Source organism: Vidua macroura, chromosome 3 (genome assembly GCF_024509145.1).
Source record: "Vidua macroura isolate BioBank_ID:100142 chromosome 3, ASM2450914v1, whole genome shotgun sequence".
NCBI classification, from domain to species: Eukaryota; Metazoa; Chordata; class Aves; order Passeriformes; family Viduidae; genus Vidua; species Vidua macroura.
The window spans coordinates 21,918,290-21,936,778 of record NC_071573.1 but is presented as its reverse complement, the minus strand read 5'-3'; positions in this window follow the sequence as shown (position 1 = coordinate 21,936,778).

The following is an 18,489-nucleotide window of genomic DNA, read 5'->3' as shown; positions in this document are numbered from 1 at the left end:
TCTAGGGTCTGGGAAAAGAGCAGGGGTGCTGTGAGCTCCTGAGGTGGACTGTAAACGTGAGGGCTGTGAATTTAAACCTCTTGTGTTTCTAATCTCAGAAATCGTCCTGACATCTCACATCTGCTGTCTCGCTCCTGGGTTTTGATACACTAAAATAGTGTATCCTGAAAAGCCTGATTGATGTGAAACCCTGCTGGAGTTTTCAGTTTCTGAACTTGCTCTGGTTTCATATTGCATTTTAAGATCAGAAGAGCAAAGATTCATGTCAGATGTTGCTGCTGTTGTCTTCCTGCTTCCCTCCACCCAAACCCATGCTATCTGGAAATGGGTCCGCCCTTCCTTAGGAAACCCAGACAGTGAGGAAGCCACAGCCTCTTCATGTTTTTACATTTAGGTGTGCCTGGCTGGATATGGATTTCCTCAAAGCCATCACAACTCTCATACTGGTTTGTTTTTACTTCAGAGAGTCTGAAGTGATTCAGAGTATTGAACTAGATGCAACTCTTGTTTGTAACCTCTCCTACAGTGGGAGGGGAGATGGGAAAGACAGAAACTGTGTCAAAAGACTCAGTTCTTCCATCCCTTCTCTGCAGGACAGTGGCTGATTTGTAGCTGATGATCTGAACTGAGAATTCAACTCATAGCTACCAAATTTTGCCATATAGTGAATTAGTAAAGGGCGATCTTGAAGCTCCAGCCTGCCTGGGTACGGATGCAGCACCTAGAGCTGATTGCTGACATAAGGAAAAGGATGTGCATCCTGGGCTGTGCTGTGCTCCCTGAAATTCCTCTGTTCTCACTGCAAAATACTCCAAATTAAATGTGGGACAGGAAGCTACTGACTATGGAATAGTAACATGAGATGTAGCCCCCTTGTCTTCTGCCAACAACCAATCCAGGTGCAACCCTCTGGAAGCACGTGTGTCTTTTCCCAGTGACTGTCCAGAGAGCCCAAGGTCCTAATTCAGGAGCAGCAAATCCTACCTAACTTGGAACATCACCCTCTGAAGGTTTTCAGAAGTTGCAATCTCTTTTTTTTTTTGCTAACATTGCAGTATAGGTTCTTTCCTGTTAATTCACAGACAAGCAGATTGAGACCTGAAAGTGGAAAGTTGGAAAAGCACAGGAACAGGTGAAATACATCTTCTTTGAGGTTGCAATATGGCAAAGGGGCTCCCATAAATCTTTCTGTTTGACCAGACAAAGGAAAAGGAGGACAGCCTTAACCTGAGATACATGCTCTGCTCCCCTTAGCTACCAAAGGAATCCAGCTGGAGCAACACAAACTCTGGCCTGGTTTATTTATCCTGTCTTCAGTACTTAGTTCCCACAGGTATCTCTGTGCTGTGGAAATTAAACCATAAGCCAGTGCTGGCTTCTGTGGGAAATCATCCTGTGCAATAGTGTTTAGGAGTTGCCTTTTAGGGACAGAGCATCTCCTTTTCCAGGTAACTGCTTGCCTGTGTCATGATAGGGTTGAATCCATGGGTTTGGTAGTCCCTGGCTCTGAGCCCAGCTCTTGTCTCTTGTCTTTCCTGTATTGATGCTTCAAATCTAGTCCATCTTCCTCCCAGCATTCACCCCTCAACCATGTGCTGGCTTGGGAAAGCTTGATTCAGCTGACCAATCTATTGTTCCTGTTTGTTTGTGTGTGCAGTTTTTAACAGGAAAAGGCGTGGGGTTTATGCATGGCATCAGGCAGCACTCACCCAGCACAGCTGGTACTGCTGCTCTGTGTGCAATGCGCATCTTAATAAATCTTGTGTACTCTTCATAAACTAAACCACTGGATTTCCAGGTCAAAATCTTCCAGTGTGTAAATACAGATGTTAGGAAATACAGATTGTTATGTGTTATATGTATAATTCACGCCTATAAAGTGATATATGGGTAGAAGTTTTATATGATTAAAATATAGACACAAAGCAAGCGAGCCAGGGCAAGGGGGTTGCCTCACGTATGTTGAGACCATTGTAGACAAGGCTTCATTTGCAAGTTAATACATGTGGCTGCTCGGAGATGGGCTGTTTCTCGAGATTATCTAGGAATTCCCAAGCGATGATCATGATCTTCCCGACAACTACCCGAGATTGGGATCGCTGGAACCTGCAAAAGATGCATCTCAATGTCGGTTCCTGTAACTCCATCATTGATGTACATCTCTTCCCAGACCTCGGATTGTCGCGCAGAATGGGTGGTGTGAAGCACAGGAGATCCTCTGCTAGAGTGGTTGAACCTGTGTCTCACCCAGCGCCGATCCCGGGCTCAGCACTGTCCTTTTCTTTGTGGCTGGTTCAGATAGAATTTGATCGCTATAATAAAAATAGTTTTTTTTCTTTTTAATTTGGCTGGGTCAATTTTTACCTATAAAAGGTGATCTATTCTTGTTCTTAGGAATGAGCAGTTTTCTTCCATACCTCTATATTTTTATGTCAGAGCCATCATTTGATTCAGATTTTGAACAAAACCTCTCTAACTCTGGAATTTACAGTTGTCCTTTCCTGTGAGGAGAAATTAAATGAGAAATAGTTTTTCTGGTAAAGTTTTATCATTATATACCCATATGTAAGTGTATGTATAAAAATAAAAGCTAAATAAGCAGGCAAACCCCTGGATTTCTTTAAATGTTAGATCTGGTCATAAAAATTGACAATTTTTAAAAAAAGAAGTAAAAAATCTTGTTCTTACAGTGTTTACTCACAGTGTTTAGGCCAGCTTTGAGACACATCAGCATACTTTACTTGAGAAAACTCAGGTTTACGTTAGTTTCTAAAATTGTAGTCTTTCACTCCCAGCTTTCTAAGAAAGAAGGCACTACATGGTATCTGCTTCAATTCTGCAATATTAAACATAGGGCAGTAGTGAAAAGAATGCCAAATTAAGGCAGATGGTTTGGTTGTCCAGCATTTTTAGTTCTGTATTTCTTCTGCAGCCTTTTGCGGATGTTCCAGGATTGACAGATAAATATGAGGTCAACTCTGGACAGAAAGGTTATTAAGAGATTAATAGATGAAAGAATTAGGGAGAGTTAGGTGACTAATATTCATATTAGCTACTCCTGATTTAGAACTTACAGGACAGGGCAGCATCCCATAAATTACATCTCCAGTGTGATTGCATGATTTTAGTTATTAAAAACTATATATGAAATAAAAAGGCAAGTCTAATTCTCAGATAATGGGTTAAATCTATAGCACTGGCAGCCAGATAAATCCTTCTTCTGCCTGGCAAATAAAGCAGAGACAGAAGTGGCTGCTCAGCGGTGTGTTTAATATTGACTGCAAGAATAAAAGGGGCACATGTAGAGACAGAATAGGAGAGCCTGAGTTGTCAATTTGCCTCTAAGAGTGTGTATTGCTGCCTGGGTGGGTCTTTAATGTGTTGAGTTAGGAAGAACTGCCCTGGAACAACTGGAGTTAAGCAGTGTGTGCAGAAGTGTGACAGGGGCCCTGGTGGATGTGCAGACACTATGCTGCACAGTAACTGGAGAAATGCCACAGACACCCATTACTGTGTTGGCATGGGTTGCAGCACGCAGCCATCTGGGGCTCATCTGCCAGCATTTCAAGAGGAAAGGCAAAATTCCTTCATTATCTCAGTCTGGATTGCTGCTCTGTCTGGTTTTTGCACTGCTATAGGTACAGAAGGGGTGAGTGAGTTGTTTGGTCAAGATTTTTCCTGACACTGCTCTCAGGTGTGGCTGTTTCAAGTAAGGTTTAAGTGCTGATTGTGTCCTCATTGTAATCACACTGAAGTGTTGTATGGGTGAGGGTGGGAAAGCTGTTTTGTCATGACTGGTGATCAGTTTGTTCCCTTGAAGCAGGACAGCCGATACCTTTGACCATTTTTCATTAGCCAGTGTTATATTAGATACTATTCTTATTCCTCTGGATGTCTAATCCAGCTTTTGTTCCCTGCCAGAGGATATCCAAGCAGAAGGGAGAAGAACAAGGAAGACACTGTACTGATGTGGTGTGACTGCTGTTACCAGGAATCCACAACAGTAATTGCAGGGTTTTCCTGCTCTGGTTTCCTTTTCCTGTTGGTATTGAAGCTAATGAGGATTTGAAATAATTCTTCAATTTTGTGCTTGCATAATAATTATTGATATTCTGAACAATGAAGGCAACATAATTATGTGCCATCAGAAAATGCTAAGTGTTGTTGCTGGGGGGCTGAGAGGGTCACACAAAATACAGTGCAAACAATATTTCTTTAAGTAAAGCAGGAAGTCAAAACCTTCCCCAGGCCTTTATAGTTCAAGAATTCATTCTAAATTTTGCCAAGAGAGCAACTTGTCTAAGAAAGCAGTTTCTGGAATAAATCAAAGTCCTTGTTGCCCTTAGGGCCTCATTGAGATGTTCTTCTCAGATATCAGCTGCATGAGAGATGAAAATAAGTGTGTCTTTCTGACTGACTGCTGTTCTACCTTGTCTTTCTGTCAGCCTGGAGAGAATTAACAGTCACAGGCCTGGAGTGAGTGGGGTTGTCAGAAACTGCAATATTCAGGAGTCTTGATCTTTAAGGGAAAACCTCAGAACATGGCTGAGCTGGAAAACTCTAAAGAAAAACACAAACAGAAGAAATTTAGCCATTTAATGAAATAAACTGTTTATCAGCTCTGGGAATCACTGTCCATAGCTGTGTCTGGCCATGGATTGGCAGTAGCAAATGTTTTGTTCTGCTTGTCATTCAGCGTGAGGCACTAGGCAGGAATAAGAAACAGTGAGCTCTGTACCCCCCTAAATGTTATTTTTAAAAAGAGAAGCTGTAAAGAAAATAAGAAATAAACAATCATGTTATGCTCTTTGTTTTCAAACTGATGCTGAGTGATACCTGAATCCAGGGACTCAGACCTCCAGTATTATTGTTTATTTCAAATGTTATTGCTATGATTTTATTCAAGTGCAGTTTGGACAATTTTGAAATGTCAGAAATGTGACTCAGGGTGTTATTACAGGGCTTGTGAAGTGCTGAGGATAGAAAAATTATCTTTAAAAATGTTTCAGTTTTGAAGGCCTTTACATACAGCATAAACACCTTATTAATTCAAAATATTTCACCTGCATTCATACAGAAAAAGTCCACATTTCTTTGTGGCTGCTTGACATTTTCTCTTTTTCTCTCTGAGTCTTTCCATTTTGCCATTGAAAAAGTGTAAGAAGAGGAAAAGAGATAAAGGAAATCAATCAAACAAACAAAAAAAAAGAAAAGACAAGAAAACTGAAGCTTCTTTAATTGAGGGTTCATTTTTTTTTCAGAAGATGTTTCTGAATATATGATTTTTGCTGGAAACTAATATTTTAAATGTTTTCTGAAATTAAAGAAGCACCTCAATCTGATAAGAAAAGCTTGTTTTAAGACTTTGATCTCTTTCCTACCCCTGGCCTTTGTGCAGCTTTGTCTCCTGTTTTATAAATCACAGGCTGGGTCTTTTCACTCCAATTTGGGAAGAATGTCAGGTATGCCTGTGTCAAATTGCCCACATAACCTTCTCTGCTTTAAGGCACACACTGACATTAAGCTGTCTCTTTGTAACAGTGTCCAAGCTATCTGGTTTATCTCTGACACCTCCAGGTGAAGTCTCCTTCCACACTTTTCCAGGTAACAATTAAAACCAATAAGCGCCCAGACTTCTCAGCTCTGCCATGTGTGCCTGATGCTTGGCAACACGAGTCCCTGTGAGCAGAAACTACAGAGGAAATCCAGCTCCAGTGAAGTCTGATCTCTGGTATTTTTAGCACCAGAGGATATGAAAAAACAAAACAAAACAAAACAAAACAAAACAAAACAAAACCACCAAAAATCCCCACCACATTTATTTCTTTCATATTGCTGATCTTTCTATGTGGATATGTGGAGATGCCTGGATCTCCCAAATTCTTCACTTTCTTTCCTTCTTTTCTCTTACAAAAAGTTGCTACTTTGTCCAGATGCTGGCATGCACAGAGTTTATCAGTGCTAAAAAAAAATGAGATCACTCTGGTTTCAGTGAATTTTCTGGGGCAATCTTGATTCTCATGAAGATGTCTCTACAGCGTTGTGCCAGTTTCCCTTGCTGCATTCCCTAATTTCTGTTTGCAGTTTCCCTCCCATCTCAAATTAGCCTATCCCAGTAATACTTAGTTCTTCTTCTTTGCTTATTTCCATGTTTCACACAAACCTGTTTATGATATTTTCCTTGGCAAAGGCACTTGGAAATTAGAGGTGTTATAAGAATAACTCTGCAATGCAATGACTTTTTTTAATCTCCAAACCTCCCTCCCTATGAAGCAAAAGCTTTTTACAAGTTGAAACAAGACTAGTCACCAAGACTGTGCAGTGAAATTGCAATCACAGAAAGTTACTTGTATTTCCTTCTGAGGTGTTCAGCATGTCCAACCAGTTCTTGGGCAAAAACTGTGTTTGATGACTCAGCTGAGCAAAAATGGAATTATTTGATTTTTTTTTCCAAAAGATTTTGCATGGTCCACATGGTGGTTAAAGCAGCAAACATAGGGATTGTAATGATGGCCCAGACTTTGCCTTTTCCAATGACTTGTACTATTTGATTTCTCTGTGCTCTCAGGTCTGAGCAGTGGAGGAAGGATAATGCTGATTCTTCAGGAAAGAGAGGGAAGTTTACAAAGTACTCAGGAACTGCAGGCTTCTGTTACATGGCATGAATTTTGAACAGTTCACCCAGACATTCCTAATCTGCTCCTGGAAGGGACTACCTGGTTACTGAAGCCCTCTTCCCTAGAATCCCAAAGGAAAAATATCAGTGGCATGATATGGCCATGAAAAAACAGAGAGAAATGTGCAGACACATGAGCAGAATTTCATTTTGTCTTTCATCTTGGAATCTTGGAAGCCAAGGATTTCATCTTGGCTTCCAGAGCCAGCAGGACTGAGACTGGGTCTTGTCTGCAACTTGGACTTGTCTTTTTTGAAGCACAGATTGAAAACAACAGCCTGGATTTTTGAGGGTTTGTTGTTGTTTTTTTCACCCCCTCCTGCATGAATTATTTAATTATTCCCTGAAGTTTTGTAGCCAATTCCATTTCACACCTCACACTTTGCAGCTCTTCAAGAGCTCTGTATAATGTTGTCATGTTTGGAGATGCTTCACCTTAGATACATCCCATATGTCAGATATTGCCTGGAAATGAGACAGAAAACAATGGGTTGGAGTGTGATGACTTCCACATGACATATAAATCTTATATAAATTTTATATAGCACATGTTAATAATGTTATATAAAAAGTTATCACAGATGCTGAAAAAGTTCCATGGCCTAACAGACCTCTCCAGGTACTGTCATTTAAGCATGCTGTGATTCTTTGCTATCCCAGTGGATATTTTGTCCAAGGTCAGTTATGGGTATGCTTAGGTTTCAGAACAGATTTTGGTTTGTAGCATTTGGTTTGTAGATTTTGGTTTGTGTGCAAGTGGAGTGGAAGTCACAGAAGCCACTGTGTGTAATCCAAAGCCAAATATTTTACTCAAAACTCTAAGAATTTTGCCTTTAAAATGCCCTTTATCGATTACCTGGTTCTTCCTGTTCCAATAATAGCTTTTCTGATTCTTTCTCTGAAAAATGAAATCACATTATGAAATTACATTAGTGTGCATTGAGAGAGCGCCAGTTATCTCATCTGACATTTTATGTATTGATTGAAATGCTGAGAGACAAGAAAGTCATTATTTATAAGAGTACAGTGAAAGACTGAGAAACAGGTGAGGGAAGGTCACAAAACATGAGCAGTAAATGGGGTCTGAGCACACTCAGATGAGTCTGACAGGGCTATTCCATGATGAGAAAGAAGGAATATGGGGCGGGGGGGGGCTCTTATTCCCCAATCCAAGTTTGGTTTGCTTAGCTGTTTTATTTTTCTAGGTAGTCTTATGAACCTATGTGGAATAATCCCCACTGATTGTAAGAATTTATACTAATACCTAATGCAGTACATCTTATTAAAAAATAGTTCAGAAAGTTAAAATAGTCAAAAACAGTTCAGAAAGTTAAAGCAGCAGAGATGCCCCAAGGTGATTACCTAGCAGGCTGCTGGGGAAGCCAGGATAGCCCCCAGCACTCTTGAACCCCAATCAAGGAGTCTGTCCTTTTGGCTGAATTGCCTCTGATCATGAGACCAAGGAGTGATGTCAGGGTTATGTTGTCATCTGCACTTTGCAATAGCTGGACAAGTCACATTTAACTTGAGCTGGTTTCTGGAGCATGCTTGGCTTTGTCAGCCCGCCAACCTTGGCCCCTGGGGAAGAGCACAGAATGTCTTTCAGGGGAGGGTTTTTTAAAACAAGATTTTTGCTTTAATTGCTATTTACACGTTCCACCCTTCGCCCTTTTTCAGCTGCAGGGAGATCTTGTTCTATTTTAAAAGCTTGGGCAGGAACTTGAGGCTAGAGACTGCAGCCAAATCAAACGGGAATCTCACCAACCCAATAGAGGGTTGGCTGATAATAAAGGCTATCTTCCCAAGCCTTTAAAGCTCTCTTCTTCCAAAGACACTCCCTTATCTGAATCCTCTGGCTTCCCATGAGAGGGTATAAACATCTTCCTATGCAGCAGGGTACCCTTTGACATTAAGAGGAAAGCACAACTCAAGATAAATTGAAGAAGCTTTTATGTCTAATCTCAGTAAGCATTCAGAGGCTGTGAATGTCTTTTTATCCTGAGTTGTTGAGGTTTGTTTTGTTTTTTTGGCTGGGAGCACATTTTGCTTGGAGTTCTACTACATCCCTCATGGCTTTTTTTTTTTTTTTTCCTCCTTTTTCCAGATGAGCTGTCAGTGCAGTACTTGTTTGGTCAAGACTTGTGTGTTTACTTGGCATCTTCAGTGTATAAACCCAGTGCTGTTTGCAGGGCTTCCATGCAGCCAATTCTGCTAATATTTTAAGGCTCTGATTAATGTGGCTTGAGGGTAAATGTTTTCTGACTTAAACATTGTACCTTGCTTACAAGAGCAAATTCTGATTACTTCCTTTCATTGGCAGAGGTTTCAACTTTGTCAATTCACTGCTATTCCTCATTAGAGGTTTTTTTAAAAGGTGTCAAAGATTTTATTCTTTTTTTGTTTTCATAGCTGTTGGGATCCCATGAATGAACAGCTCATAGAAAGCCCAGCTCACTTCATAGAAATGCATCCTCTGTGACTGCTGAAAGCAAGACCCCTGTGCTCCCTTTGCACTAATAATCTTCTCTTTCAGGAGTGCAGATCTCCAGTGTGCTCTCCAGGACCTCTTCAATGATCCTTGTTTCATGTCCATTCCCAGCCCTTGCATCCCAACCACCCTTCTCCTGGCTAATGCAGAGCAAATGAGGTCTCATTCAGAGCCTGTTGTAAGTGTCCCCACTGCTGTCCCAAAGGATGGAGGCTGAAGGATTTGGGAGGTTCTTGGTGCCAGCCCAGGGCTGTACACTCTGCTTCTGCTGCCCTCCAGCCTGTCAGGCTGGGAAGACACTGGAATTGACCTTCTCCTCCCAGCAGCAGTGCCAAAAGCCTTGCTATTCTGCTTGCTGGAAGCCAATTAGAGAGAAAACAAAGACATTTCAGCATAGGATTCACCCCTGTGACTTACCAGCAGTGCTGTCTTTACTCAAAGGCTGTCTTGAGCCTGCCCCTTCTATCCCGTGGATAGAAAGGAGTGCCTTACATGTTCCCAGTAACCACAACAGGCCTTCCACACTGGATGTACCCTCATGTTCCAGCCACTTTCATTTCTTTCAGAAAGAAAACATCCCTCGAGGCTCATAGTGTGAATGTGTTTTTAGATAAAGAACAAGTATCCAACCACTATAATTAACCTTCCATTTTAAAACCTCCAGTTCCAGATCAGCTCCCTACAGGCTAATTTTTCTGTTTGCAGGAATGCATGAGTGATGCACAGATGCTCTGTCAGGACACTTTACCTATTCATTAAGTTTGATTAGATAGCATTTGCACTCTGCCATCTAAGAGTGTGCCACTTTCCGATATAATTAGTGTTCCTCCAATTAGGATAAATGGCTGTTTCATTACTTTAAAGTGGATCATTAAAGTGCCATTCCTGTCTCCTGCCTCTGGAGCTGACAAGGGTACCTGCACACCCTTTTTGCAAAGTCAAACCTAATTTCAGGAGGCTAATGGGGAAGGTAATGTACTAGGGCAGATGTTGCTCAGGGCACCTGCTGAGAGCAGTTCCTGGGTAGTTGATGTTCCTGTGTGTTTGAGACTCTGATTTGTGAAACAGAAGTGCCTGATTGCTAAGACAACTTTGGAAGAAGTTCCTGGAGGCATCACAACTTGGAAATTATTTAAAATGCATATTGATAAGCTTCTGTTGCCAAATAAATTCCTGTTATGACTGTGGAATTGTATTATTGTCACGGGGAAAACACAGACATGATACCTCATCAAGACCAGTCTTTGTATTCCCATCCCACATTCATCCACAAGGATATCTTCTCTCCATGGTCATGCAATTTGCTTGGAACCTGGGTGTAGCAGCCCTTTTTGTTTCTCCAAGAGGCCTTGCAATTCCTTAATCATTAGATACTGGTGTGTTACAAACACCATTTTCTGAGAACTAGAGGGCAGATTTCTGGCCCATATCAGAGAATTGTGACTCACATTTTGGGAAGGGAAGATTTGAGTTGTGAGTCACCATGCTGGTCCCTTTCTGTAATTTTTTCCTTTTTAGATGTGGAATTCATAGACAGCTGTATATTTTAAAAATGCTTAAGGCCACATCTGCAGAAGAATAATCTTGACAATTTTGGAGGCTGTAAGTCAGAAGCTGGTCGAGCTCTGAGATCATCTGATTTGCCCCATCAAGATCTAATACTGTTTCTAAAAATTCCTCAAGAAGGGCTAAGATTTTGGAAAACAAAGATTATACTTCCTACTGCAGGTTTAATCTACTTAAGATGTAGTAAAAATGCATTAAAAAAAAAAACCCTAAAATATCTGTGGAACTCCGTGGGTATCTTTCTGTTGATGAAGCTGGGTCAGATCTTAGATTGCTTTAAATGTAAGAGGCCTATTTGTTTTTCTCTGCACTTTTTGTTCTCCTCTAGTTTTCTCTGATTTTCAAGCCCTTTTGTTATCTTCTGACTCACGGTTGCTGGTTTTCTTTTTGCCACAACATAATTGTGTAAGACTTATCCTCCCCAGTTCCTCCAGCTTAAAACCATCCACATATTTCTTAGGTTCACATCTCAGATGAATAATGAAAGCCAAAACGTCCATTAACCAGTCACCAACCTACTGATTGTGTTTATTTCTCGTAAGTCTGGAAGAAAAAAACCAGTCAAAATGTTTTTCTCATCCTCTTCAAAGTCAGTGGGTATCAGGCAGGTGGGCTGCAACCTTTATCCCCTCCAATGACTTCTCAGTGGGTAGATTGAAACATGCAGAGCAGTCACAAAAGCCAAGTGGGAGCTGGGCAGGAGGGATTAGATCTTGAGGAATTTTATTTAATTAATCTTTCTGTTAAAGTAATCACATCTCACTTCTCAGACTCTTACCCTTCTAGGTCATGTTTTCTGTATCAAACTGTGAAGTAACACACAGAATTATATAGCCTTCTTGGTATCTTTGATTTAAAATAAAAACATAAATAATTCTGAAGTGACATGAAAGTATAAATAGATGGGGTAAGAAAATATTTACTGCTGTGTAAACAGCTATCAGTCTGTCAGAGACATATGCAGCTGCTGGATCTCGGTGGGAGGCAGCCTGAGCCTTGCACCTTGAGCCACTTGTGACAAAGGTTTGCATTGATCCCAGATGCTACTTTGAAAACTGAGGCTCGATGCATCTCTAGTCTTTGCAGGAAGTCAGAATGAACGCAGCAGCTCCTGTCTGCAGTCTGTGCTGGTTTTGCTGTGGAGGGTGTAGCAGCTCCAAGTGAAGATTCTGGCTCCAGATGCACATTCCACAGCAGAGCGCTATTTTGCAATGCCACATTTCAGTGACTTAGGCCCCAAACACACCCTGGGGTAGATCATCAGGCATTGTCAATGCATGTATCCTGGAGCTCTTGAGATGAGGTCTGGCCTCAGGTTCATAGGTTCAGGCAGGATGTGCTGCTTTGTCATGTCAATGAAACACAGTCAACAGGATATGGGGAGATCTCCAGCCTCAGTGAGGGGTACTAAAGGGTCACTGGAAGAAAAGCTGCTTCTTCTCCATGTGAAGTACCAGTGTATCCCTTCAGAGCGTCTCCTGCTAAGCTTTTCCTTCAAAGGGGTAAAACCAAGGTCAGGGAGCAGTAAGTTATTGAGTTAAAAACTCTGGATTCTGAGGCCATCTGGGAAGTCTACAGCATGGCAGTAGGAGAGGTGAGGCTTTGCTGAGGAGAGCTGCTGTTGCGCTGCTGTTGATGCAGGTCTGTTCAGTGAATTTCGTCACCCATTGCTGTGTCTCATGAATGTGAAGTATGAGCCAGTTTCTGGATAAATGTCTTACTCCCACAGGAGAACTGACATCTGAGAAATACATTTCTCTGAAAATTCAGGAGGTAGAACAGCCCAGCCATAATGATTACTTGCAGCAACCTACTTTGTAAAATATTTTTTCTCCAGAAATTCCTGATGGTGCCTAATTTATAGTGTCAGACCTCTTTCCTAAGGGCTTGCAAATACTGAGTACATGCAAACCTGAGGTGAGTCATGGATTCTTCCTAAATCTTGGACCCTGCAAGGAGCCCATGGAGAGTAACTTGAGTGGCAGAAATGATTGTTTACTGATAAGAGTGTCCCTGGTGCAGCTCTCTGAGGACAGTCAGTGGTGTCTGTGCAGGTGTCCCAGGCTGCCTGTTGGATGAGAAGGATAAAGCTTGTAGAGTGCCACTGCTGCCTCCTCACCACAATATCAGCAGGGCAGATTAAAAAGGGGCATGTCTGGTGCCTCTGGCAGCTCCCAAGTATGTTGGAGCTCTGTAGAAAACTGCAGTTATTGTTTTTATTCCTCAGGCTTGATACAACTGGGCAGCCCTTTTATCTCCCAGTGATTTTAGGACTGTAACACATATGTCGGCCTAGTGGAGTTGTGCAGAGGAGGTGTGTGCACCTTGGTAGCTGTGTGCCCCTACAGTGCTGTAACATGAACAAGATAGTTTAGTTCTGTCCCTTCAGCTAACTCCAAACTGTGTTATAGCCCATCCTCAGGTAGGACAAACTTCCCTGTGTGCCCTTCCTCCTTGCAGGGCACAGATGTGTCCCCTGTGTGTGCACTGTGGTTGGCCACCTGCAGCCTGGCCTGCCTCTCTCCTCGGGGTCAGGCTCTTGGCTGACTGGGTCAGTCTTCCCCAAATCATTTACTACAGCCACTCTTAAGCATTTTATAGTCCTTCCTCTTTATTGCTCAGCTTGCAGGAAGCTGATTCCTCTCTCACGAGGCGTACGCTCCGTGTTCTGACAGCACACGTGGCCCGGTGTGGAAACAGTCACGGTGCCAAATCCTCTAAATATTGTAAAATTCCAAGACCCAGTCCAGGTCTCCTAAAATAGCATGTCTGTGCAAACTTCCTGGGGCTTTTTAAACAGCCTTCTGATGTGTGTGCTGGCGTATGAATGGAACTGCGGATTTCTGAAGTGTCAAGGGAGTGAATGTGTGTGCACCCAAATGAGAATATTATGAATGAGTCTCTTCAGAGAAGAACACTGATGAAAAGGACACTGTTAGCAAAAAACGACCACAGAAGTATGAGCAAATACTCGAAAGGAAGAACACCCAGGGGGAGTGGGTTCCCACTTTCTAGTGAACTACATTATTTTCTTTTCAGAAGTCATGCTAAATAGGAACTATTTTCCAGTTTTAGCAAAAAACTGAAATAATGTCTGTCCTTAGTGTAAGTTCTCATGAGTGCGAAGACAAGTCCCAGTGTACTTCCATGGCCATAGGATAAGCCTATGGATTTGGCTCTTAGGAGGAGTTAAGTTAAAATAGGCTAAACTCTTACTTGCCTCCTGTGTTTACATTGCTTCATCAGCATGTTGTTTAATTGTCTCTCAGTTTTAATGTCTTTACAATTACAGCACCCTCATGATAAAGGGTTTCTGCTGTCTTCACACAAAGAAAGATGAAAAGGTGAGGCATAAAGGAGGTGGTTTGCACAAGGTTCTTTAAAAGTTGAATTTGTCTCCATTATTTCAGGCTATTGGCCTCTCATACCATTCTTTGTCTTCCATTTGGTCATCTACAATATGAATAGACAGCTGACAGGGACAGTGCCCTCTGTAGTAGTGCAGCTCCTCTTTTTTCACACTGAAAACTTCTGTGGGCTTCAGATATAATTTTCCTGCAGCTGTTGTTGGTAGTTCTGCTTCTCTGTATTCTTCAGCTCTTTCAAATCAGACTAAAGATCTTTCCTAACCTCTGTCTTGAGTGATTTGTTTCCATGTTCCGCAAGGAGAATGGCACAAAAATGGAAAACAGGGCAGAAAACTGCATGGGCTTTTCTAAAACATATCTCAAGTTTAGGAACAAAAAAGAAGAAATTCCCCCTTTATTTAAACTAACCAAGCTCTGTCATTCATAGCTCGAGTCTGTTCTCCATCAAGTCACATTCCAAAATTGCTCCTGATAAAGAATTGTAAAGACAGAACTGAGTGAAATACCACTGGCTTTGTACTAACCAACAATCTTTCCTCTTGCTGGATGTGGCTCTGAAAGGTATCAAGGGATTTGGCAAAGGTGAAGTGTGTTCTGGATTTCTCTTTGTTCCACACCAGCCTGTATTTTCCCTCGTGCCATGAGGATTGTCAAGGGCACCACTGGCTGCTACAGCTGAAGACTGAGCTGACATCTTTATAAAAGGTCCTGCCTCTGGCAAGAAAAGTGCAGCTCAGACTTCAGAGACATGAAGAAGGGCTGTGATTAATCTGTGGCTTTTCTCTGAAGCCCTGGTAGAGTATGGTGGAAATACGTGGGTAAATGGCTTGCAGATCTTTCCTGACTTGTATTTAATCACACAGAAGTTCATGGTACTTAGCTGCTCTCAGTCCTCCCTTGCAGCGCAGGATGGGCTGCAAATCTATTTATGGCAAAAGATGGTGCAGGGATGTTTGATGGTGCAGAACAAGGGAGGTTACAAAAAGGAGTTGCAAAGCAGTTAAAGCTTGAAATTAAGGAAGCTGACACTGAAAATTGCAAGATTGCTTCCAACAGGCAGTTGGAATGCAGCTTGAAGGCTGTTCTCCCTAGGAAAAGAGTGAGAAATTCAAGGCCTGCTTTTTGGGAGTGCTGAATGTTTATGTCAGGAGGGCTGCAGGTGCTAGCACTCTTATACAAAGTAAGTGATTCACCCTGGCATTTCTCACCATCCCAAAGGGAAAGCTGGGTGTATGGGCCTGGGGTTTTCCTTTCTGATGAGTTAAAGTGGACAAATTCCAGAACACCATCTTTGGATAAAAGGAGGTTATAGTTAGAATAGTTTTGTTAATTTCTCTTGCTCTGTACAACTTTTTGTTTTACCTTATTTTTTTCTTATTGACATTAATTTCTTAGGCGTCATTGTTTTGAAACAACATATCCAAATGGCCCATTCCAAAGATTTTTCATGATTACTGATGAATTTTAGTATCTGAGAGTTCTCAAAATAGACTCCATGCATTTCTAATTATCTTGCCTTCTCCTTATTCTTCCTACTCCATTGATCACTTTCCCATGGGTCCATCTTCATGAGGACAATGTCCTTATTGGGGTCATATGTGTTTTGTGTTTTTTTCCTATTATTCTTAATTTGCAAGCCCTCATCACAAATACCAGACCATGTGGGTACCTGAAAAGTATCAGCACCTCCCAGTGAAATGCCCAGTGGATTCTGGCTCCCATCCTGCATAAGCTCAGATCAAGTTGGTGACACTCAATTACTCTTCAGCCACCTTCTCCTCCCTGTAAAACCAGTTGTGACCCACATGGGCAGACTGGTAGCCATTAAGTGGAGGCCTTACACTGTTAATTAGTTCTGCTGCTAAATAGAAGACTTCAGTTTAAAGGTAATAAAAATGCCCATTGTAAAACTCCTGCTAAACCAAGCAAACAGACCTAAGAGCTTTGACAAAGCTGAGCTCTCTTCCAAGTGCTGCCTGTGCCCAAAGGTATATAATTTGATCCTCTCTGCCTCAATTCCTCCATCTTTATAGAGGAGATAATATCATGCACTCATCTTTATAAAACTCTTCTACGTTTACTGCTACAAAGTCCCACATGTGCCAAATATGTTTTGATACTGCACCTGATCTCAATGCTGAAATTACATTGCCAATCCAATTTTTAGGAACACTGTCAACAGACCTCAGGACTTGAAGTACTTAGCTTTAGGTAGCAGCATGAACAGCCTGGTAGGTATAATCCTGATTCAACACTCTCCCCCACATCTGCAATTCTGATATCTTAAACTGTTGTTTTGCATGAGGATTCTCCATTTGCTCCCCTCCTGTCCATCACTGCCCTCCATGCAGGCTTGAGGCAGCCTGATTTCTTACACTGTGGAATCTTGTATATGGTGATCAACCCAGTGCAATGACTGTTTATAAATCCAGTTTTGCAAGAGACTGGTGAACTAGTAAAAATACTCTAAACAGCATTTGGGACACACTAAATAAAAAGTGAAGCCTTCTTTGATACTTACTGATGTTTACATACCATGTAATTATTATTATCATTGAAAATCCCAACTTCCTCTCTTTGAACATAATGTCTAAACAGGAAAAAGCTAACCTTCCTGTTTTGTGAATTGTTAGTTTCAGAAGAAATATACTTTTTTCTCTCTTGCTTGCAGTTCTCAAAGATTTTATTTTTAATACAAATCAAAAAGACAAACAATAGACTATCTAAAAGGAAGGAAAACCACATGTCTGAAACAAACAGAGTCTGCTATGAATAGATAATCTTTGCACTATGAAATAACTCATGTCATACCTACATTTTGACTTTTGCATATTGGGAAAGGAAATGTAGACTTATTTTTGGCACCCCCTGCACCGTATATACACAATACAGAAAGCAAAGCTAAAGTTAGAGAAGGAAGAGAAGCCTCCTGTCAATCTGTACAGAGAGGAGGAATCATGTAGGCAGTTGGCCTGGCCCAACAGTAATTTCTAGATGTGATGCAAGGCTGACTTTAAAACTTCAGGTATGTGCTTGGCATACAGTGTTCTCTGGTTCAAGTCAGTGCTGACATGGCTTTTTGGGTAAATCTCACCTCCTAAACTCTGCTTTTGCAGCTTTTGTTTAGTTAAAGGAAATACTGGTGGAGCAGCACCTGCAGCTCTGTTCCAGGTGTGTGTGGAATTTCTGATGGCTTCCAGGAGCAGCACAGTGAGACGGAAGACCGAGACCCTCTGCTCATCTTTGGGAGGCAGAAATCAGAAAACAGGTAACTGAAAGCTGACTATGAAAAAGGGTTCCTACCCAAGGCAGAATGAACTGTTTGGCATTCCAAAGGCATTTCATACCTTCCCAGAGTGTGACAGGCAGCCTAATGGAATAACCACAAGGAGAGGCCTTGTGAGGACTGCTGATGTCAATTTGTCAGTATGGGAAGTGTTCATATTGTCACTTCTCCTTCATGTTATTTCATTGCGGGCAAGGCTGTAGTCTTGCTGATCCTATTTAACAGCAACTGCTGAAACATCTTGCATGAATGGAAGAGTATATATATGATATAAGATCGCTGGCCACAGAGGGCTGGGAAGCTGGAAAGGCCTGTCTTTTCTCCACCATCTTCCTAAAGTTCTGTATTCCAGGCCTGACTAATTTAGATGTTCTTAACAGCTAAACAGAAGTCCTGAAATACTTGGGCAAATTCTTGGCTCTTGTATTTACAGACTGTATGAATATCTACCATCTTTTGATCATGTGAAAAATGTGAAAGGAAGTGTGAAAATGTGGTCTTACAGGGTCAAATACCATTCATTTATAATTGTTTTCTATTCCTTGGGGTTTTTTTGCACCAGTCTATGATTTTGGAAGCCTTATTTTACAGAACTGCCAGCTTACTTTTGGCAGTACTGTGTAAGAGTAAAGAAACCCTGCCAATATTTTCTCAGGCTATTTCCAGATGGATCTTCTTATTCCATTAGGGCATTATTCTTGCTCATGTTTGTAGAGTCAGACCCTAAAGACATATCTTGTTCCTCGTCTGTCTTTGCTTGCTTCATGTTTGCACTTCTCATGGAAGCCAAGTGCGCACCCTACCCAGCTTTGTGCTTTTCCAGAGATTCACAGGTGAAGCTTCAGCTCCATTTGCAGCCCCTCACTCCTGCCACTCAGATGTGTCCTGCTCTTCATCTGTATCTTCCAAGGTATGGGCCTTGCTCTGTGATTTAACTGGACTGCAGCTCCAGCAAGAGAACATGTTAAAGCTGTTGTAAAATAATGGGCACCACATGAAATCGAGAAGGTGAGGTCCAATGATCTGAACTGCAGATGGTCATTGCAGGGAGAAGGAGAGCTGTCATGCTGAAAAGAAGACCCAGAAGTCAGCAAATGAGCTGAGT